The following is a 23,072-nucleotide window of genomic DNA, read 5'->3' as shown; positions in this document are numbered from 1 at the left end:
CCAAGTACGGCTGAAATAAATGAATAAATATGATAAACATGTATGATACGTGTGTCATTTTTAGGTCTAAATTAAAAATTTTATGCGTTTTTGTTATCTTATTATATCCCGAGATCTAGCAGCGCGTCAAATTTTTTGCTTTAAATATTTTTTATCTTAATATTAAATATTATATACATTAAAATAACTTCTATTATCTCTTGGGGTGAGTTTAAAAATGTATACTTATAATCTCTCTTTTAAAACGTTCATCATATTTCCTCTTTCATTTAGCACAATTTTCTTATTTCAACACTTTTTGAAAAAAATTTTTAACATTTTTAAAATTGTGAAATGTTAAACAGCATTACAAATTATTTATTTGAACATTTTTTTACGGAAACCAACAGCATTTATGTTGCGATGCACAATTATACTTTACATTTTTGATTAGATATATTGAAACAAAAGAATGAACACGGCTTGTATGTATAAAAAATTGAAATGAAAAGAGCTAATGACCGAGCAACAATAGATGTTAAATAATTAACTTATTAATTTGCAAATACAATATAAATTGGTATGTTTTACATTTCATCGAGATTTCTTCAGCCATAACATAATAAAACATTTAAAGACGGTAATTAATATTGACGTATCATATAGAGAACAGATTGAAATAAGTCAACCGTTGAAACAAACTATATAAAAGTAAGCAGAGAAAAATATTCAACGTTTGACTTATTTCAATCTGATCTCTATAATGATACGTCAATATATTACCGTCTTTAAACATTTTATTATGTTATATACGGCTGTAGAAGACTCGGTGAAGTCAAAATGTACCAATTTATATGTTGTATATGCAAACAGCAAAAATAAGTTAATTATTTCACAACTATTGTTGCTCGGTTATTGGCCCTTTTCATTTCAATTCTTAAAACAATTTTTTACAGTTTTTCAATATATAACAGCTTTTCATACTGGCGCGTGTACTTAAAGATTATTTTTATCTTTCTTTTAAAAAGATAATTTTTTAATGATTGTATATACATTTAAGTCATAATTAATAATGTTGAAATAAAAGTGAAATATAACATCAATTTTTTTATCGAAATTAATTTATAGCGAGAGACAAAAGAAAAAAGAGAATATATGCAAACACACAATGCTTGAGACACCGTGCATCCGGACGACCGTCACGATCTGTTTTAATTTGTTAAATATATTCATTGTCTCCGTTAGAGCGCGGCGCGTCTAGACGCCGCTTGCATAAGTTTTCGCGATGGCGTCGTCCCTTATTCCCCGGGCCCAATGAGGGGATTTATTAAAGAAAGGCGCTCTCTCGTAGCAGCGGGCTGCGTAATAAATCAATTAGTTTAAATAAGAAGGGCCCGGGCCACGTAGACGGGGAGCGGCGACATCGCTCGTCCCGTGAAACACAACGCCACTCCGCTTCTCTCTCTCTCTCTCTCTCTCTCTCTCTCTCTCTCTCCCTCTTTCGCCAGCCTATTATTATGGCCCGCACGGTGGGCGAACTGCCGTCGATTGCGCCGATGAATTAATTGCGCGCGATCGATTAATTAAAACGCCGACGCACCGTCAACGTGATCCCAATGCCGAGCGGCAGAAATATTCGTCCGACGCGCCACGCCGCGCCGTGCGTCGGTGATGGCTCGCCGGGCGATAAACAGCGAAAACCTTGAAGTCGACACACGATCGGACGATCGCTCATCGCTAAACCGACGACGGTTTAAAGTTGAAACGACCGTCCGCGCCTGTCGTACTTGTGTCACTTCGATGAACTGTCGTGCGGTCGTTTCTACCGCCGATCATCCGGTTTGGGACGCCGCCGCCGCCGCCGCCGCCGCCGCCGCCGCCGCCGCCGCCGCCGCCGCCGCCGCCGCGTCGCCGCGATTTGTCGAGGTGGATCGATGCCGATATTCGATTTACATTCTCTCATCCCTTTTCGCGAGAGAGAAGCCCCCGGCCCGGATCTCGCGCGCAGAATAGAAGTGTTCGGGGGGCGCGGGCGTTTGCATACATTCAAATGATCGCCCTGTCCCGCGAAAATGACAGCTGAGAGAATTATCCGTTGCATAATACACGCCGCGCATCCCGGCGTAGGATGCCGAGAGATCCTGGATACGAGTTGTTGGTGAATGAATTAACATACTAATTACATGCCCCGTCAAGCACGCGTTGCGCGATTTCACGGCTTTGGTAACTTTGCAACAATAATGATGAATCTTTCGTAACTATATGCTAAATAGATCGTGACGCGCTTTTGTCTTCCCACTACCGCGCGTCCGCGCGCTTCAATTTTGCGCGGCTTAATCTCATTTTGAACGAATCAGATAATTAATTTTCTTGTGCGAGACATATAATAATATTATTCCCCTTCGTGTGTGCTAATTTGTCAGGTTATTGATAAAATAAATATTCGCTTACGTGCATCAAAATCTGTCTGCCGTTATCGCGTCTCTCTAAAAATCGAGAAGAGAGTGCGAAAATCGCAGACTGTTATGTATCGATTGTTTAAATGTATAATACAATTTGTACACTACGTACGTATTCAATTAGCTGCGATAAATAATAACGTGAAATGCGAGAATAATCGGCGGCAAAATGCGCGCGCAAGCCGCACATCTGCTTTCGCTCATTCGAAAATTTTTAACCCAACCGCAATTTCCGCTGTATATACGTTTTGTTGACAAATTGGAATACGAGAATCGCGCGAGCGAGCGACCGAAGGCAGATTAATGCGATTTCGCAGAGCAGTTGCTCTCGGCTTGTTTATCGCGCGCTTATCGATTTTGTTCGTTCGATTGCTCAGAAAAAACCTAAGAGATAGATCTGTTCAATTATCCCCGTAACGGACGTTATATTTATACAGACCGCTTATGTGTGCGGTCTGTCTCGCACAATTCTTTGTTCGTCCAATTACATTCTCACCGAGACGTTAAATGACCAATTCTTTTGTCACCTGTAAACTTTAATGCACTCTTTCTTTCTTATTTCGCTCTTTACGTCAAATATATCCCTAATTAAACTCGTTAAGCTCGCATTCTACGTCTCAGTTACGTTCCAAATTAAACATAAATTCGTTAAAATTCATTCTATTTAGTCTCGAAGAAGATCCAGATCATTGTAAACGGGAAACCCGCTGTCGAGCGTAGTATCGGGATTTGGATTTAGGGTTACATATATTAAACTTCAAGCCGTCTCGTCGCGGTAGGAATCCGTCACATAAACGGCTCATTCCGGATTTGTGTCCGGAGCCGGCTTAATCCCGCGACGCGTTATCTCTCGCATCCGGTATATTTTTCTTCCCGGCGTCCCGGGTGTCGAGACAACTGCCTTTCCGGTGGTTTTAGGGAACCGTCTTTCGCGCGCGCGCGAAACAGCACCGTCCGATTGTGATCATCTCGACTACGGCGCTCAGCGCGGCGAGGGGAAGGGCGGTGTCGTGGCGTCCGAGCCGGTCTTAACATCCTGAGCGAACCCATTCGTCTCCGAGACTCATCTCACCGATCTCACCCCTCGTTTATACGGCAGCCAACCCAACCCTGGTGGCTGTGGTGGTTGCTCCTGCCTGGCAGGCGCCTTCAAATTCGAGCCCGATGCGAGGTCTCTGCCCCCGAGCCTAATCCGCTCTCTCGCCTCCATTCCATGGAAGCCGGCTATGTAGTGACGGCCTTTCAACCGATACATCATACCAGATGTGAAAATTAGTAAATTAAAAGTGGTTTATCTTTTTTCTTTTAGATATATGTAATCTGCGCTGCAATTTTCAAATGAAATAAATTGCACAAACTGCAGTGTCAAAGGATATTGCATGAAAATTTCTTTGCGAAATGATTGCTAAATGATTGCTAATGTTATATCTTATACCTATATTTCGAGTTTGTGGCTAAAGGGACAGGGACATCCGGTAGGTTTTCGGACATTCTATAGATACATCCGCATTTACGCGCTGACGTTTATACTCATGAAAGATCGATGCGTGAGATACGAACTACTCCATATCACACGCGAGGACACGTGAGTGCGCCATCGCTGTACCCTTCGCTTTGCCTGCTTCTAGGTGGAGGTGGCGTATTCCCGTCTAATTTGAAAAGCCCTGTAACCCGAACTAATGGACCACGCGGGAGAGATCAATCTGCGTTACCTTCGCGCGAATTATTTTTCCGCGAGGTACGACTGTCCGCGCGCTTTCCATCGCGTGTGTGTACGCACGGTATTATTGACGCGAACGCTAAAAAATAAACGAAAAATGCGGCGTCTACGTCAGAGACGGGTTTCGCACGGTTTTACGCCCTGGGCCATTCTGCTTTCCACCGGCCTTTGTACATTTATAATTTCGCGATAACATAAAATACAAAAGAAAAGAATACGCTAAGTACATACGTAACAAATCAAAACGTTTATATGTAGATTTTGGGGAAAAATAGATATCTAAAATTAACTTCGTTTATCAAAAATAGGCGTGAGATCAATGCAATTAACCATCAAGTACATAATATATAGTATCAATGTTATAATCTGAATTACAATTTTTAGTACTGCTATCTATATATTAAGTAAGAAGTACTTAGCTCTCATTTACACTTTGTTATATTAATTCGTTGGTTCTCTGCATGTATATTAATAATAAATGCTGAAATATCCAGATGAGAAGTTAAGGAAAAACTTAACATCGAGACTCAAAAACTTGGCGTGCCCAAATAAATAAATTGACCTTCACTATAAATGTTAAGAATCCTATTAGTTTTTAAAAACTAAACATTATTGAACATATATATGTCTACACTATGGTTCTTAATCAGATTGGTCCCAATCGAAAGCTCGTATCAATGTTATATTAGAAAACTGGTCGTCAGATTTTAGATCGCAGTTTTCTTTCTCGAGATATTTGATTTCGGAAAATCGATCGGCCTGAAAACTCCGGATAAGCTACTTGGTAGCGTCGTCCGCTAGCTCTCTCTTTATGTACTTAATTGGCGTCGCGACGCTACCGCGTCGCTTGATATCGGATGCAGCAGTGAGAACGTAGCGGACTATATAATTTATATAATTTTTTTAATGATTAGGAGCATCGAGATCGCGTTTGATTATTTCAACAACCATTTGACCCGCGGATAATGGGAAAATTTCCCATGCAAAATCCATTGGATTAATTTTTCGTTCCCTCAAAATTTCGCCCGCTTACACCGGAGCATGGCCCTCTGAGCGATGCGAATTGAAAACGACGAAAATTTCGCCGGCAACTTCGCAAATTGAGATGCAAATTGCTAACGGTGACCTTTACGACGGCGTTTCCATTGCAGGTAGGATTTGAGTATCTTCCAAAACTGCAAAGTTGGACTTCTAAACGGGAATAAGTTTGCTACACAATTTTCTCTCCGCCCTGTTAAACGCGTTCGCGAAATTCAGCGTAGCAGAATTTAATCAAACCCGATTATGATTATTTGTCTTTTATCTTCTTATAAAATATGGGTAATTATATATTTCTTTTTTGTATACAAGTTCAATTTACGAGAATCTGGTTTTACACGATATCTCGCGGGAGCGCGCTAATAACATAAATCGGGAATAACGCGTGTCAAACGTCCCGCTGATGCAAAGCCGGTACGCGATTTCACCATGAATTCTATCACTCCTCTCTCTCTCTCTCTCTCTCTCTCTCTCTCTCTCTCTCTCTCTCTCTCTCTCTCTCTCTCTCTTTCTCTCTCTCTCTCTCAGCATCATCAGCATTGAAAAGTTATTTGTTTATTGTATAATCCGACATCGTGAAATCTAGTACGCGATGCAAAGCGTAATAATAATTTCTCCGTATCGAACCCCGGGCACTTGTTATTCCGCACGTTTCTAATTTCCACAAATTTCGCATCTCTATGTTTAACCCTCGGGAATCGCGTTAATAACGCAAACTGGCGAATTACACGCGAAGTCCGCGCGCGCGATCACGTCGCCGTAACACGTGAATCTTTATGTTAACGCGCGGGTCCCGCATTAAATTAAGGGAATTCATTGACCGGAACGCGCGCGACGGATGCTCGTCGAAACGACGTGATTCCGGGACGATTCTTTTTTCTTTTTTTTTTCGGCCGTCTCGTTCGATGCGCACCGGACTTCGGCCATTCCGAAGTTTAAAACGCCGAAATCGAATGGCGACCAATCGCCTTTTTTATTATCGCGTAGGTATCTCCCGGATAATGGCCGCACGCGCGCGTGTATCTCTCTCTGGAAAAGCGTGTATCTCGCCCGCATTTATTTCCCACCCGCGCCGAAAGCCCGGGACTACAAACCGTCCAGCTGTAAAAACCCGATATTAGAACGGAATAACCGCGCGTGGAGTCGCCGTGCGCTCGACGAGAGCCGCACTAGCTCTCCTTGCAAATTTTACCACGATTATTTACATTATATAATATACACGCGATATTCCATAATATTTTACGCGGCGATATATATAATATAATTTCGTATGTAAATAAAATATCGTTTTATTTTTATTATTTTGTAATTCTCGCGTTACTGTAACGCGCGATCGTTATATACGTTTACATTTTATGAATTATACATATTATTATCTACACTTTTTTAACGAGCGTTCCTCATATTTTATATCTTCAGACTTCAGAGTGATTCTTGACGTTTTAATATTTTCCCAGCGATGGAGATGCGATTTAAGGTAGTCGTCTCGTCAGGGCATGTATTAGATAAAGTTTTCGATTTTGGATTTTATATCAAATTATATGATCAGTTTTGCAGGCGATTTTTTCTGTGGCTCCTTACCGACTATTTACTCTAGAAAATCGATCTCGAAAATCACAAATTTTGCATTACTTCATACAGACGGCCAGAAAAAGAAGGCTCTATCGCGGTTTATTTTAGTGAAAATGCGGTAATCGAGCAGACATTTTTTGGTCGAGGTGAGGTTGGGAAGACTTGGCAACGCCGTTGGCTAATCACTGTAGTTGCAGGTTATGGCGGGGCTCGTCTTTCTTAGCCGAAGTGGATAATGATTGACACCCCTGTCATGCGTTTTGAAACCCTTTCTCAGTAATTGTCAAAATTCAATCGAAAAGTATTTTTCTCACTTGTATAACCTTTCTCGACGACTCGCATGATCAGCTGATCAAAACGGAGTCAAATAAAAAAAATCACATAATTTGGAAAAAGTATATAACATACTTTGTCACGTATGAAATTTTACACCCTAATTCATAAAATTATTTTTCCCTTAGCAAAAATTGCCTGAAATATATTTCTGAACGTGAAAACCTACAAACAGTCACATGACTAGCACGTAGCGAAACGCCTACCTTAATTCAATAAGGTGTTTTACGTTTCTTCTTTTTTTCCCTTCTTCCTTCTCCCGATACCCGCGGTGGAGTCTATCCCTCAGGAGTCTCTAAGCCCTCCATTTTCGTTTGTTTGAAAAATTCGCGTCGATCTACACGGGGTGGCGGCGGAGTAATGGCGGCGCTTCCGCTAAAATGTTATTTGAACGACAAAGTGGTTTGGCTGCGCGGCCTGCGGGGTGTTATATTATACACATTTACACGTTTACACAGGGCGACCGGCATCCCCGCGTTCGGCGTTTACACCAGCCACGTGTCGCGGCACCCCGCTCGAGCGTGAACGTGCCCCTCGCGCCACTCGCCCATATACCCGCGCCCGCGTGTGCACGGCACGTGTGTTGCACGTACAACGGTCAACGTATATATACCTACCTCCGACGTGCACGTGTATGAACACCCCGTGTACATTGAACACGTCGTCGTGCGACATGTACCGGGTATGTCGCGCGCGCACCGTCCATTCGTTTTCATATACGGATTCTTGGCTCGATTTCATTAGCGCGATTGAAAATCCGAAAAGTCTCGCGAAACGCGCTGGGAAGGGAATTGAGGCCTTATATATACATATTGGATTTTGTAGAATCGATAGAATTTTGATTAATTACTGCAAATTACTTAGAAGAGACGTTATCGGCTTTTGATTTTTGCCGAGGAAGCGCCAGATTGATCGGAGGAGCCCGTTGTTAGGTTGCGAGGGTGTGGTTCCGGGACACCCTGTGAACACAGCCGCTGCGCTGTATATACGTGCATGCGCTTCGGTGTTCCGCTCACGCGTGTGTACGAAGCTAAACAATATACACTGTGGGTTTGCGGAGGCTGGCTCGCCGGATTCGGCAAGCTTCGTACGCAACGCAACGTGCGTATACCGTGTCTGAGCGAGGGCGAGGAGGGGTTTCGACGGTGGTGGAAAATAGCGACGTGGCGCGGCGCGAGATGGGACGGTGGCAGGAGAGAGGCGGTTCGGTGATAGCGGTTATTGAATTATTAATTAAGCCGGTTAATTAATAAACGATAGGTCGCAAGTCCCGGTATAGTCAGCAGCCAGCCAGCCAGCCGGCTGCGCCACGCCGCGCCGGGGCTTCGCCTACTCGTTTCTACTACCGATTACTGCTGCTGCAGCCACCCTGGCACAGCAATCTCCTTCTTGCAACCTTCGCAGAACCTCAGTCTTGTGTAACCGCGCTGAGACAAGCTGACGAAAGGCGACGACGCGACGGCGGTCTTTCAGAATTCGAGACCGTAATTTCGCTCGCGACGCCAGTCGACTTTTTCGTTTTCCGAATAGTGCGATATATACTACGTCCGCTCGCGATATATTGTCGCGACTATTAACTGCCTGAACGAATTCGACGTAATGAAAACCGTGCGTCTAATTAATTATACTCGTTTGTTTAATATATAACCAGTTACAAAGGTAAAATATATAACTTGGAAAAAAACAAGAAGTAAATGAAATAAAAAACTTGTGGCAAGTATATCAATAATATTTACTGATGATGAGAACGCTTTGAAGTGAAAATATTTCTGTAAAATTAAACGCGCTGTTTTTTCGTTTATCTGAAACATCGATACATCAATAAAAATATAAATTATAGAAATAACAAGAGAAAAATGTTTTTACTGTTTTCAGAGAAAATGTCGATATGACCAATTGGACCATGTATCAATGTAATCTATTATTTTCCGTCAGTTTTCCCAAAAATTCGCTTTTGAAAAGTTTAACATTAATATTCTAGTTGGTGTAAAAATTTATTTAGACGCTAGTAACCTCGACATTTCTAGCAATCTTTTAGAAACTTTTTGTCGAATCGTATAAATCAGTCTCCACGTGCTTTTTGGATTCTGTTTAGCATTTCATTGGTCCGCTGTCTGTCCGCGAAAACGGAGTAGACGAGACGGGGTGAAAATATAATGATATCCCGTCGGGAAAAAGAGCTGTAAAAATTTGGAATACGACCGGGAGCGATGCGGCTGAACGGCAAGAAGCGTGCCTGGAGGAACAAAGCTCTCTGCGGGACTCGACAGAATCAAATTACATGATATGGACCGTAAAATAAATAGACGAATATTCATTCTTTCTTCCGATCCGAATCTTTTCTTTTTTTTCCCCTGTTATTCACGGTCGCTATTTGCCGATCACCTCTGTTCTCTCTCTCTTACCCCCCCCTCTCTCTCTCTTGTGAGGACATTCGTTTACATATGCTTTTTTAAACATTTGCGAACGCGTACACGTCATACAGATCTCATTTTTTTTAAATTATATTAGTTTCAGGCTGCTTTGCATTGACGACGCATGTTGTTGCACGTATAACCGACGTACAGGAAATTATGGCAGCCCGTATCCTCCCGTCATGAGTTTCAAACAACTATTATAACTGAACTGACTGAAAAAGACACAAAAGCATAGAAATATAATCGCCACAATGCGCAGTAAAATTTCTTCTACATAATATTTTTCATATTATGAACATTATTTTTATTTAACACTCTCATTGCCGTGTATCATTCACGATACACCTTATAGAACTTAACCACACAGGCTAGGTGTATATGCTGGATGAACTGATTAAGGAGCAGTAAGAAGAGAAATAGACATATGAGAATGAGTTAAAGAAATCAATATGAAAGCAATGAGAGCAGTTTATAAGTTTATTAGAAGAGTTAACAAAGTGATAAAAAACAAAGGAAAAGGTATATAAAAAGATGTGTGTTAAAAAGTTGGAAGTCCCAGTTGGAGACACATAGAAAGTGCCTATCCCAAACTCTTAAAAAAAGTGTATCGTAAATGGTACACCGAGTAATCAAAAGCTGTAAGGAAAGAGAAACAAAAAGGATAAATAGAAAAGTATAAATACTGTAAAAATCGGCAATAAAATACAGCAAAAAAAATAGCCTTGGCCTGAGGGTATACATTTTTTATTCTGCTTGGCAGTGAATAACAAAATTGGAATTAATTTTTTCCTATCAAGTGAAAATTTAATAGAAAGTTAAGTTACCCAAGCAATCTTTTGATTTGTTTAATAAGCGTACTAAAGAGTAATACAGCATAATTTATGCCTAATCGCGTTAGCCGCAATTACTATACCTCTTTATTCCGCAATTGCGGTCTTTAACGTCATTTCGTCCGTCGAACGAAAAATCTCCGCGGCCAATCACGATAATTCGCCCTTCCTCGGCGAGCCCGCTTACGTCTGGCGTGCGTTTGTCCTGCGGCGCAAGGAGACCAATGTCGCAGGATACTGCGACTGAAGGCAAAACTGCGAAGCGGAGAACCCGAACCGATCGAGTCTGGGACTAGGACAAAACCTGTAATCGAATCTCTGCCGTCTAGCTTGGAAAACTCTCTTTTCCGGTCGCACAGTTCAACAAATTTTTTCTATCCCGCCGCCAAGTCCCGGGATAAACCCGATTTCCGAAAACTACCCTCTCCGCCGGAGTTACGTGGTTATTCTGTGATTGAGTTAGCGAACTTTTTCGAAACGCGGAGAATATTCACGGCGGCAAAACTTCCGGGAAAAAATGGCGTTCTCCTGTTTCATTGTCCGAAATTAATTGCTCGAAGAGATAAAACCAAGTGTATAAAGTAACCGGCGCTCATGTATTTTATTTCAAAAGGGGTTTTTATGCCGCCTCATTGAAACGTTATCAATAAATATTATTGGCCCTCGCCCGAGCCGTCGTTTCTTTTCTTTTATTATATCCCTATTGATTGTCCAGGTCACCACACTCTTTATTCTCATTCCCTTCTTAATTGATTATACATCTCTATGAACGAACAAATGGGGATGACACTTTTTCCCGATCGCCCCACGGGCCCGGCCATCGACTTTCTGTTTCATGCGATTGCAATCAAAGGATTTATTACTTTCGGCAATTATTATTTTCCGCTCGTAGTCGTTTGCTGGATGCAAATTGTCCTTTCGCGTGGCGTGTCCTCTGCATTGTCTCGCTGTGCACCGCAGTCGTGTATATCGCCGTTTCGTTCTTACGACACATAAACGCCAATAACGATGCTCAGCCGATATGAAATTATCCCGACAAGCGGAAAATTCTGTACGGTGAATAAAATCCGCGACAGCCACGATGAGTCCCTCTCTCTCCCTCCCTCCCCCTTTTTCGCAATTCGCGCACGTAGCCCGAAGTTCTATGTTTTTTGTCACCCTTGCCCGTCATCGGTCTATCCATCTATCCCCCCGCTTTATCATCCCCCTGTCGCATCCCGAGCATCCCGCGGGAAATTTTAAACTCAGCCTGTGCTCGGATGAGAGAATGGGGAGAGGGAAAACGAGGGGGGGGGAGGAGAGATCGTATCACAGGGAGAGAATAAGGCACGGGCAAAACGGAGGAGCGTCTTCGGTTTCGTTGCCTGCATATACTGATAAACCGGCCGCATCGATATCGCCGCCAGGAATTTGGTCCTCCCTCGCGACGATATGATACTCCTGTTCCAAAAGTAACGATCGTCGCGAAGACAGTACCGCTCGACTAAATTGAACTGCTTGCTATTTCGTATGCCAATCGTAACAACTCGTTGTTGTTGTTGTTGTTTTGCCGCTGCCCGAAGGACCTATCCGCCGCTCGTTTTCTTGCCTCGGTATCGAGGTATCCTCGACTGCTCGCGAAAGTAAATCAGCGACGCAATAGCTTTAACAACATCGTGAATCGACGTTTAATTAAAATATTTAATTAAAATACAGATTTATGTATAAATAGAGATGTATAATATCTTCGATCTCTAACGTTTTTCTTTCGCAATATAATTCTTTGCCAGGTAGTAAATGAAATATCTAAACGAGAGATTAATATAGATGTCATCATTGTGTAAGCTTTTAATGACGCTATATTTTACTTTCGGTACGCGAAAATAATAAACTCGTGGCGAAAGGTGCATTGACTGAAAAGGGTTTGCGACGAACGCGAGCAGTGGCGTCGGGGTTGACAGTAGAAAAATTTAGCGACTCTCATTTCGGGAGATACTGTCGACAGAATCAACTTTGGCGGACACCGCCGACCGAATACAGGCCGAAATATCGCGCCACGTGTTACCTTGAAAAATTAATCGTTCCCGGACTCCCTCGGGGCCGCCGACCGACCTCTCGCCACCGTTCCGCCGACCCCGTCGTCCTGGAGGGGACGAGTTACCCCGTAAATTCTAACAAACGCGACGCATCGTCCTGCCGGGGCATGAAAATTAATGACAAGGGCGTGACAGAGGGGTGGTACCTCCGGTCTGTGCTCGGGGTGTACGAAGGTGAGGGTGGATCAGACGGGGGCGCGGCGGTGCAGCAATAATGCACACGGACACGCGATAATCCGCGGAAGGCCTCTCTTCCTCTCGTTAAAGCGTCGCCCGAAAGGCACACGTCAGTCATATCATACGTAACTGCCGGCTCTGCGTGACAAGGGTCGTTTTACGTCTTACCTTACACTTTTACACCCTCTTTTCCTAGGGTAAGAACACGCCTGTTAAGCTGAGCGTTGGGGAAATACAAAGTCAACATCTCGGCGGCGTCGGCGTCCTGTTATTCCGCTGCTGGGATAAACCTGTCGCGACAAAATTTTTTTATATCAAATGTAATTTTGTAATTTATCTGTCGATTGTTGTTGCGTAAAATAATTTGATGAATTTAATAATATTGAAATAGGTGAAAATCTATTTTAATCTATTGATGATCTATTGAAATAGGTACCACATATATCAAAAATTTGGAAAATTTATTTAAGTATATATAATTATTTTAAAAAATTATATATATTATATTTATTTGTATTTTTTTGATTATATACGTGCTGTTGAAATTTATTATTTTTTTCTACTCCATTCTCTCCCATTTCTTCTATAATATTAAAAAATTGTTAGATATTTATATAAAACATTTGATCAATTTCGCAAATAACATATAAATACAAATTTATTTTTATATTTTTTGCAAATTACCCTCTTTTATCAAAACATTTCAACTAAAACTAATTAAGATTGATGATCTTGTAGAATCGTAGGCTCAAACAATTTTTATGAAAGAAAATTTCATAAATTTCGTAAAATTCTTTGTGCATAAAAATATTCGCAATAATTTCGGCAATTTTCTACAAATTACGCAATGGAATAATTACGAAATATCTAAGTGCGATACAGCATACCGTTACGACACATATACCTATATTTATTCGTCGAAATTACGATACCGTAAATAATTCTGAAAAAAACAGCGACAAATCCGGAGTAATATTTGCGAAGCAAAACGCGACCTCGTAATATGTCAAAGGTCGGCACGGCATTAACGTGGCAGGAAACATACGAAATACTTTATGTCGCGTGAAAAAGTGCGTTACACGCTCGCACGTAATCTGATAAGTGCTGCCGCCGTAATTGTGCGTAGGTATATATGCCGCGAGATCGGGTAGGTCGTGCTCGTAAATTATGTAACGGCCGACGACTGTGCGCTATACGCGGACACGCCGTACAAGTCTACAGCCCTGATGGATTATCTTATCAGAAATGAATGAAAGTCCGTTCTTTGCTGTGCTTGATTACAATTCTATATACAACGTCAGAGAAAGAGAGGGAGAGACCGAGAGGAGAAGTGGTTTATATTTATAATAATAATAATGACGATGACGATGTTGAAAATAATAATAGTTACTATCGTCCGTACGTATGCGCTTTGATGCAGCTGCATTTCGCACAAAAGCGCCATTATACGTAATGTTTAGCATTAGCCCGATGACGATCGTGGCGTAGTCTCTGTGAAATGGTTGTTTGTTCATTCGCATATTTCGGGAAATGGAAGAAAGTATGAAAAGAGTAATAGCGTGTAATATTTATTTCGTGCCGTCTCGCGATGCTTCACGTAATATTCTTCTCGAGAAGAGGAAGAAGAAGAAGAGAAGAAGGAGAGAGGGAAGGAGAGTTAAAAATTTAAAAATACCCGTGTTAGCTCTTCGTACACACATCATTCCTTTAATTATGCATCAAGAGCTCCCGTTTGTGTTTGTAGCTTCCGAAAATTTGTTCCTAACAAACCCCATTACGGGCACCCCAGCGCCGGCACACGCGAATGTGAACGCGGGGAAAAAAAGGGACGAGTGCGCGACACTGTCCGAGCGATTACGCGCGCTCGTTCATGATTAATTCAACGCATTCGCTCGCGTTCGCGTTCGAAAACACGCGCGGATTATGAAATCAAGCACGCGTGGGAGGAGGACGCGGATACTTGCGGATGCTGAGGCGCGATCGAGACGCGTCTGCTCCATCGTGATCGCGCGTACGGATGCGGAACGTACGGCATTCGGTTATCCGAGGACGTGCGGGCGAGAAGGCGCGCGACAGATGAAAAAGGGCGAACGCGAGAGCGCGCGGGAACGACGCGACCGAGGGGGAGGGGGAGAAGATGCGAGAAACTGGAGAAGCGCGATGTAGCGCGTCGCGCTTAGGAATAACGATTAGAAATGCCGCGGTGGCCATTGCCGATCATTCGGAAGCCACCGCCCGCATAGCAATTTCCTGGCGAGTCCTTCGCCAGGACTTTGCCCGACCCTTGAATGTATCCCCCCCCTCCTCCTCCCCCCCCGTCCCACACCATTCGGATAATCAACACCCGCACTTCCCTCTCTCGATCGCGAAAGCAGTTTCATTCCGCAACTCGGCGTCTCTCGTCTTCTCCTTTGCAGATCCGCAGTTGGATTGGGAACAAACCGAAAACGGTTCGCGCGCGTCCGCTCCCCCCTTCCTCCCCTCCCCCCTTCTCGCCATCCTCCTGGGCTGGCTAATTGCGGAATCGGCCGCGTAATTTGTGTATATAAATATTTCATGTACATCGGCGAGCGGCAAAGTGGGCGGCAAGGTAATATTCGTATTTAATGCATTTAAATTAACGGGGAATATTTAACGAGCGAATGCAATTAATAGTCGAGCGCGGCCGCGCGGCTTACACGCGCGCGTATACCTCCAGCTCTTGCGCAACGCCGCAAATATTACACATCATTATTAATACCGTGATGGTAATATTCGCGATGTTAGCGCATCAACGTTTGCGAAGGCCGTATAAGAATGAAGCGCAGGAGCCGAATTAACTTCGCCGCGCGTATAATATCGTTTCTTACTCGCGGACAACACTGTGCTTTATATTAGTTATAGAGTGATTCTATATAGTAACTGATGGGCTGCATGGGAGCTCTATTCCAAGTCAAAATAGAGAGAAGTGATAGAGGATTTAGTATGATCTATCATTCTGTGATTATATATTTTTCGAATAACGCATCGATGACACACTTGCAAGATATAACTTTTTTAAATGGAATTATGTAGCTTTTTAGCTGTTTAATGTATACTTCTTTTTATCGATTTTTCTTATCCTGAGTATAAAAGTATTAGAATAAAATAATCGGAAAGACCAATACTTTGCTCAGATATTACACATTTTATGTCGTGAAATTACTTTATTACATTAAGTGCTCAAATGTACCAACCTGACATTCTACACATTTTTAAATATTTTTTATGGTTTTTGTAACATTGTCAAGGTAAACTAATTACACTAATTGCATGCTTTTGTGATTCGTTTTTTTCAAGTTATTTTCTGAAATTAATATACTGTTAAATATTGAAGGATGAAATTGAAACCAATACTTAATTTGAATTAAATAATGTTAAAATGTTACTTTTAATTACCATGTATATTAAATGTTTATTATTTTAACGCAAAACAATATTATTTTAACTTTATTTAGTTAAATTAACATTTTTAAATTAAATTAATGACATATTGAGTGTGTAGAAGCAGTGGCAACCTATAGAAATGGTTAAAAATGACTCAAATTGAGCATAATTTAATAATTACGGATTTAACAGTGTATACCTGCGAATATATTATGTTTTAAAAAGTTTTATGAGAAAAAAATCCTTTCGATATTATCTTTCTTAACTTTTATACGCAGAATAATGAGAAGACTCGATTTTCGCTGCAAAAAAGCATATAATTCTTTAAAAAAAAGAAAATAAAAAAAAATAAAAAAAAATTTTGCAAGTACATTAGTGTGAAGAAAATATAATCATATAGAATGCTAAACATTAAACTTAGAAAAATTTCCTATATTACTTTTTTCTATCTTGACCAAAGAGAAGCTATATAGCTCAGCCCAGTTACTCAAAACCACTCTGTTTACTTTAAATCTTGATGCAAAAAATGGAGCATTACGCGAAGAAAATAATTATGTTTTAGTAATTAACGGAAAGTAAAACGAGATAAAATAAATTAAAAATACAGGGAATTCTGTAAAAATATATGTACGTAATATTAATTTCTCAGGTAGAAAAAATTAATCATATAATATAATTATAAAACATTTCAGTGAATCTACACACGCGCACCATAAACACGGCACATTACGACGTCATCGTCACTCCGGCGCGATATCGCGAAGCTTTAAACGCACGATTTTTTAACGCGAGGTGCGTCATGCAAGTACAGGGGCAAATAGTTACTTATAGTCTTTTCATCGGCGTCTTCTATCGTGACTGCGACCTCCTTTCGCCGAACCATGAAAGCTATACCCGGCGACGTTGCGAGGGTCCCATGGAGGGTCGCTCAATCATTCATAAAATGCACGTTTTAGAGAGAGATCTTTCCTCCCGGAGCTTAAATATTCAACGAGCCATTCCTACCACCTTCTCCTCCGCCCCGGGCCTCCGATTCCCGATGGACTTCGTCTCTCCGCGAGCTCCGCCGAAGCATCTACTCCCCCCTCCCCCCTCTCCCCCCGATGCCGACGCCAACCCCTCGCCGTTGTCGACCACCGTCAACCCTGTCTTTCACGCCCATTCCTCGCCCGGTCCAGCTTGCAAAGGTTCCTTGGTCCTCTAGCCGGCGCGACACGTCGAACCTTTATTCTTTACGAGCTAGCCGGCTCTCGTTCGATCGACCGACGAAATCTCGCTAAATCTCACCGGCGAGAATTTTGCAACGCACTCAAGTCCGCTACTCGCTTCGCATATCGTCGCGATCAAACGCGCTGTATAAAATAATATACCGAGGAGAGACTTATGGAAACTTTATGACGTCTGCCGTGCGTTCGAGTAGCCGTGAAATTTTTAAAGCGCCGCTCAGATTTCGCCTTGATGTATGTGTCACGAGAGTAAATCGGGAAGTAAACTGCACACTTTCGAATGAGGATGATACGAGGAAAACATCAGAACGGCGGTCGATGAATGAATAATAGAATGAATAATTGCTGCAATCTGCACAGTTGCCTGAGATAGGGGAGACCGTGGCTCGTTGGCACAAGAGGCAAGTTGGCAATGCGTTCCGTTTATATGTATTTATAGCGAAAAAAACAATGGAAAAGTTATCACAAAATATCTCTTTTATGACATAAGTACTTTTAGTATACAGGAGCGTTCCTGGCATGAAAATGTAAGAGAAAGGTTATCTCTATCATATTAGTACTGTTCAATCATGATAATTAATTGTTTAAAAACTCAAATGCCGAAATTGTGAAAACAGTGCCAAAACGAACCCCGCGCGGTTTCCCCTAAGCAAGTGTTTCTTTGAACACGTCTCGCGAACGCGCGACGATTTTTCCTCTTTTCGGAAAAAAAATCGATTAATTCACTGACAAAAAATTTACAATTTTTCGATGTAAATCAGTCTTTTTTTTTTTTGTTTTCGCTTCGGTCGCTATTTCGCGCAAGGCTTGCTTTAAATCCTTCGGCGGAAGATAATAAATGCTTAGATCGTGTCGGAAGTTTATAGCGAAGGGTTAAATAACGGAAAAGAGCGATCGTGAAGCGTCGGCTTTACTATAGGCGGTCCGTAGAACCACCATCTCGGTAAATTGTGCACACATATAAGACGGTGACGTCGTGCCGCGGCGCAGCGAAGAAGCCAAACCTTGTAATGCGCTTAAAGAGACCAAGAAGCCGCGGGATTAGGTCAAAGCGCAGGTGCCATGCGCGAGAGAGAGAGTCGGGCGTGCACGGGGAATGCTTCTAAAAGGACAGAGTCACTTAGACGGTGAAGTATATTTTTATAATCCGAGGTTCAAGCGAGATGTGAGAGAGCACTGTTTCCTGTTTCTCTCAAAGGTAAAACGCGTTTTATCTTTTACGAGTATCGTCGTGCAAGATAGATTTTATTAATGTTAGTTGCGAAATTGAGAACCGATGTTACATTATGTTGCAAGCGAGATCATCATTGTAATAATAATTTGTTAAATTACAAAGTTTGTTTTTAAAAAAGGAAAAATTTGCTTATAAAATAGAAAAAATCGAGAGGAAAAAGCATTCGTGAAATGCGATATGTCGCTTTTTTAATGTTGAAAGTTAACGTATAATATTTTTAGCTAGTGTGGAGGAATTTACTTCGGTCCAGACAAATAAACATTTTATATCTAAAGTAAAAGGTTTGCCGGATGACTTTGATGCGGTCATGTTTTTATCACGAATGAAAAAAAATAAGGTATGAAATTGCTTACAAAAGCTATGAGAACGTTGTTCCACGTTTTCGAAAGAAGAATTATGTCGAGATTGTGCAAAAAGGCGAAAGGCAAAGGACAACGACGTTTCTCTCGATTGAGAAAAGTTGTTACCGAGATTTCGTAGAAGCGATCTGTGTGATGAATTATACGTGTTCACTTTCCCCCTCTGTCTTGTCTTCTCTCATTTGGTTATTGGAAAATTACATTTCCCTTTAACTTCGTTCGACCAAACAAACACCGTGCTAATTTGTTAGAGCTCGTGGCGTAGGAAAATGATGCTTAATTAATTAATAATCGTGGAGTAAATTAATTTCGGGGTTGCGTGCGCGTACGATTCGGGGTGAAACAACTCTCGATTAATGAGCAAATGTTTAGCCCTCTTTAAGGTGGTCCTTTCGTGAGAACAAGTATTAGATAGGTACCTAAATTTGATATATGTTAAATATACAGTAATAAGGGGCATGTGTACGAAAAATCAAGTGAGGTTACCGACACTTTACAAGAAATAAGTCATTCTAAATATGCGTTCGCCGAGCGTTCCATTGTCATTCTATCCTTGTTTACATTTAATGAACGAGAAAGATACAATAGAATGATGCAAATCGCCACGTCCGAGGTTTTCAACGAATAATACATGTATGTACTTAGCGATCAGATGAATACATTATTCATGTCTTAAAATATTCCCTGAAGTTTCCGGATTTCGTACACACCTTGAAAATAAGGGCTTACCGAATGTTTTGCTCTGATATATGAGGTTAAATAAGTAGTGGATTCACGCGCATATTGCTTTACTCGTACTGTCATGCCTGACCTAACCTAAATCTAGTCCAACCGCACTACTATTGTGATATTTTTTTAATTAGTAAATAATTAAATACGGTTAAATCGTGTGTGTAAAATCATGTTATATTATTATAATTATTGGGATGTTGTGTAATGTTTGTCAATATGTTTGTTTTCAATTACCTCATGACGGACTGTTACTTGACTAGCTGGGTCCGCGAAAGGATCACCTTAATTACGGCGTCCGGCTTTCAGACGCAGAGCTTTGTGAAAATGAAAATTGGCGCGTCGTAATAATTTTCCGCCCCTGTCGATGGCATTAAAATCCCATGGTATTTTGAAATTAAATGCGTTTTTAACTACATTTAAATAGCTATACGACACTAAAACGCGAAATCCCGAGAGATTTGGATGTCGAAAAATTAAAATGGCGAATTTTGATTTTTTTCGCGTATATTTTTTCTGAAGGTTCTCTCACTTTTGGAATCTGCATTTAAATTCTGTTGATTTTCCGAATAAACGAATATTCGTATTGTGCGATGTGTTACGTTGCGATAAAAATGACAGAGAGCGAGATGACGAAATATAGACCCTTTAAAGTCTCGTATTTTATGTTGAGTTATAAAATCATGTTAACTGTGTGTTATATATGACGCTGCTGTCGTCACATATCTCTCATATCAATAACTACAATATCCCTCTTGAACGCATATCTCTTGCTCAATTATTATACACAAAGAGAAATTAGTGAAAACATATACTTTTTTCTTATCATTACATCAGTCGAATGTGAAATACGTGATAAAGTCGAGTAAAATATGGATTGGCGTATCCTCTGCTTGAGAGTTAAACCTATATCCTATATCGCGAGAGAGGGTCTTTAAAAATATTACAAAAGAGAGCGTGAGGCGCGCAAAACTAAATTACTAAGGACCAGTTTCACAAGTGTCGGTTAACTTTTAATCTTAGATTAACTCACTTTTTGTCTTTTTTTAAGGGGGACGTTAGAAGGAGGCAAAGAGTGAGTTAATCTAAGATTAAAAGTTAATCGACACTTGTGAAACTGGGTTTAAAGCGCTCATCGGCTGAAGAAGAGACCGAGGCGAGAAATAGAATAGAGAGGATGCGCGAAATTTGTCTATCGACCGGCTGGAAAAGTTACCCGCTGTAAGGAATTCCACGTAAGGAAGGTGCCACGGGACTCGGTTGGATAAGAAGGGGGGTTGTTTCATCTCGCTCCTACCCAACTCCTCCGCTGTTTATATTTAATGTAGCCCATCCGGGATCCGGATGCGCCCCTATCCCGACAGAACTTCTATCCCGCCGGTATTCAACCTGGCCTCTTCTCCGTCCCCCCTTTGTCCTCCCTTTTTCCCCCGCGCGACATTCGTCCTCAATTTCGTTCCCCGTTTGGACGACCTGACCCGTGAAAAAGCATATCGACTCGCCTGATCTCTGCCACCGGGGGATTAATTTTTTCCTCCCTTCTCGCCGGTGCTTAATTTAGCGTGAATGGCGAGTGCCCGCGCTCTCCGCCTGGAGAATCACAGGGGCGAGTCTCTCTCACCCCCGATAAGTAAATTTCGCCCCGAAAACGAAGCGTTTTTGCGCTCCTGGAAATTCTGGAGAACGAGAATATATTCGCGTGCATGGTCGCGGTAATTAAAAATGGAAAAAAAACGCCCGCGCGCGGATGAGTCTTCCATCGTCGATTCGAGGGCGCGCTCCCGCGCGCGCGCTTGCATGCCTCTCGACGGTGCGTCCGAGAGAACACGGAATTTTTCTACGGTCCTTAATTAATAGTATATTTAATTACTTCCCGCGACTCTCTCATGCACCCGCGCGGCGTCTCGCGAGCGATCGAGGCTAGAGAGAGGATCGCGACGACGGGGACGGCGCGATTCAGGAAACTAAAAACGGGTCGACCCCGTGCTTATACTTATAGCTCCTCGTGCGCGCGGCACACGGTATTTCCGACTGCGAATTACGAGGTGTTTTACTCGCGGCTCGCGGCTCACGCGAGTGCGGCGCTAACGAGGCGCTGCGTTAACGCTGCACTCGCATATATAATAACTGGGTTTCTGATGCCGATTTCCCCGCGCTTCTACTTCCGTCCTTCTTTTTGCCGTGCTTTCGTCGCGACACGACCAAGCCTGTAAGTGCCATACATATTTATATGCACCTTCTTAGCATCTTCACGTACACACACACACACACACACACACACACACACACACACACACACACACACACACACACACACACACATACGCGCTACGTATCGCATAAGCGCGAGCGAGGCTTAATAAGAAAGCGGGGCGTATATATCCGCGATATACGAGCAATCGAGCGTATATTCCGGATCGATCCTTGCACGAGCTTTTTACGAGCAGGACCTCACGAATCTCTCGGGAAGAAGAGTAATATTCTAGACGTAAACGGCGCGAGCGCGAAGGGTCGCACGCGCTGGGGCTGCCTTGCCTGGCTGCTGGCTGGCTGGCTGACTGGCCGGATGTATACCTACGTTTCGCTGTATTTTATATCCTTAAAAGCACCCTTTTATCCGGTCGTCCGCTTTTACGCCGGAGACGTTCGAGAGTCCCTGAAAGGTTCTCCCCGTTTTACCTGTCCGATTATTTATTTAATTTATTGGGTTACATCCGGAGGAACATCAGATAGCGACGCGGGGACGCGGATGGATGCGTTAATGATCGATCAAATTTTCTTTTCCGCTGTACAGAGGATTACGAGATTATTCTAAAATAGAATTAATCGGATTTCTATTCAAGGTTTTCCGTCGACGACATATTCCGCTTTTGTGAATTGTAATTAATTAATTACTTTAAGAATATATATTTAACGATGATTGTACTCGCAATTGTTTACGCGTATGTTTTCATATCCTTATCGGGGTGTTTTCTTTACGGACTACTGAAAAGCTTGCAATGATTATGTTCATTATAGAAGTATGTGCTACGACTTAAGAAAGGATTATTGTGCCCGTACAAGCGGCCGCGAGAAGGAGAGGATCTGAAAGCACGTGGCCATTAAAATTTCGCATCCTCCCCTCGCCCCGGTTCGACGTGTATTACTTCTACTTGACATTGTTACCTGCGTTACGCTTTAACGACGCTTTTACGTCGTTCAAAAACGTCTTACATTCGTATTTTTCAAACGTATTCTCGCGTCGGCGTCGGCGGCGGCGGCGGCGGCGGCGGCGGCGGCGGCGGCGGCGGCGGCAGCGGCGATGCTTTCCTCTTTATGCGCGCGGAGTGCACGCCCGTTGGCCCTAAAAGCCGTCCGCATCAGGAATTCTCGGGGGCCATTTTTCGAGGTTCTGCGCCGCGTACACCTTGAGACACGACTACTGAATAATATTTCAGCGAACGCTGGCATACGTTACCCTGAGAGAGCAGCGTCTCTTAATATATACATATATATATGAATTATATGTATATATACGGC

At 42.3% G+C, this 23,072-nt stretch overlaps 1 long non-coding RNA gene across 1 annotated transcript in view; it reads left to right on the top strand.

Moving 5' to 3' along the window:
• The window catches only part of LOC143905847 (uncharacterized), a 122,740-nt gene that overhangs the window by 92,224 nt on the left and 7,444 nt on the right, over window positions 1-23,072 (top strand). The gene's annotated exons all lie outside the window — the stretch shown is intronic.

The sequence above is a fragment of the Temnothorax americanus genome, unplaced genomic scaffold (genome assembly GCF_048541705.1).
Source record: "Temnothorax americanus isolate GAGA-0224 unplaced genomic scaffold, ASM4854170v1 Scaffold68, whole genome shotgun sequence".
In the NCBI taxonomy this organism is placed as follows: Eukaryota; Metazoa; Arthropoda; class Insecta; order Hymenoptera; family Formicidae; genus Temnothorax; species Temnothorax americanus.
The sequence above is the reverse complement of the archived record's forward strand: the minus strand, read 5'-3'. Positions and strand labels throughout refer to the sequence as shown.